Source organism: Octopus bimaculoides, chromosome 10 (assembly GCF_046866305.1).
Source record: "Octopus bimaculoides isolate indiv1 chromosome 10, ASM4686630v1, whole genome shotgun sequence".
NCBI classification, from domain to species: domain Eukaryota; kingdom Metazoa; phylum Mollusca; class Cephalopoda; order Octopoda; family Octopodidae; genus Octopus; species Octopus bimaculoides.
Window position 1 is genome coordinate 58,907,030 of NC_142937.1, and position 1,750 is coordinate 58,908,779.

Genomic DNA, 1,750 nt, shown 5'->3' on the forward strand with positions numbered 1-1,750 from the left:
TTAGTGGAGTCCATCCAACTGCAAGCATTTGCATTAGGTTTGTAATCAGAGGGTTACAACCCCCATTGCCTCAACAATAATAGAAATCCTGAAAAGAGTCATGGATACTGCATTTCCTCCTCTGACTAATTGATTAGTAAAAAAGACCCTTAGGGGAAGGCATGAATTTCAACCTTTCTATAAAATACCTGTTCAACCTTCCAATAAAATACAGGACCATGTTTAATTCCTTAGCATTCACATTACTGTGAAATGTAATGCCTATTTATTCACAGTTTTGAATTAATCCTGCATTATCTCCTGTTATTGCTTATTTCTAGAATGACATTGTAGGGGTGGTTGTGAGAGGTAGGATCTAGGCTAATTTGAACATAAAACAGGTAGAATATTTGGGCCGGATATGAGTGGTTTAAATGTTAAAGGGTTAAATGGCAACCAATTTTTCTAATAGGTGCCAGAAACAGAATTATACTCACTGTAATTTGTACTTGTGACATGGTTGTGATTGAAATTCTACTCTTTGTCTTTGTAGTTTCCATCTCTAGGGAAAAGCTTGAAGATGGGCTGATTCCATCAATCTCACTTGTCCTGAACATCTTTTATCTCTTACTTGTTTTAGTCATTAGACAGTGGCCATGCTGAGGCACTGCTTTGAAGAATTTTAGAGGAATCTAGATATATATATATATATATATATATATATGTATATATATATATATATGTATATATATGTATATGTATATATATATATATATATATATATATATATATATATATATATATATATATATATATATATATATATATATATGTATATATATGTATATGTATATATATATATGTATATATATGTATATGTATATATATATATGTATATATATATATGTATATGTATATATATATATGTATATGTATATATATATATGTATATGTATATATATGTATATATATATATATATGTATATGTATATATATATATATATATGTACATATATATATGTATATGTATATATATATATGTATATGTATATATAGATATGTATATGTATATATATATATATGTATATATATATGTATATGTATATATATATATATGTATATATATATGTATATGTATATGTATATATATATATATATATATATATATATATATATATATATATATATATATATATATATATATATATACAAAGGGCTTCTTTCTGTTTCTGTCTGCCATGTCTAGTCACAAGGCTTTTGTCAGTTGAGGCTATAAGACACTTACCCAAGGTGCCACACAATAGGGCCGAACTCAGAACCATGATGTTGGGAAGCAAACTTCTTGTTGCACAGTCACGCATGCAGCCAGTATGGCAAATAAAAGCAAAACCTTTGTAATTAGCTCTGCTTCCCATTCAAATTTACTAGTGTTATTTATGTGCATTTTATATTGCTACATATAGACAAATAGCTAAATTACTGGCTTTCCAACTGAGTGAACATATATTTGTGTGCATCATACTGGCTGGGTTATCTTCCAAGCTAAAATGACCCTCAGTCCAACAGTTGAGCTTACTCGGCATAACAACAAAGTAGTGGCTCAATTAACTTCTCGAAGATCTATCTACAACAGATGTAAGTATATGTGAGGGGAAATAATAACATATCTTGATTGCAAAATTGAATATCATTCTCATTACATTGAAGTTTAATGCAATACAAACTGATGAATTCTGATGGAGAATTCAATTCCAGCACTGCGAAAGCTCAT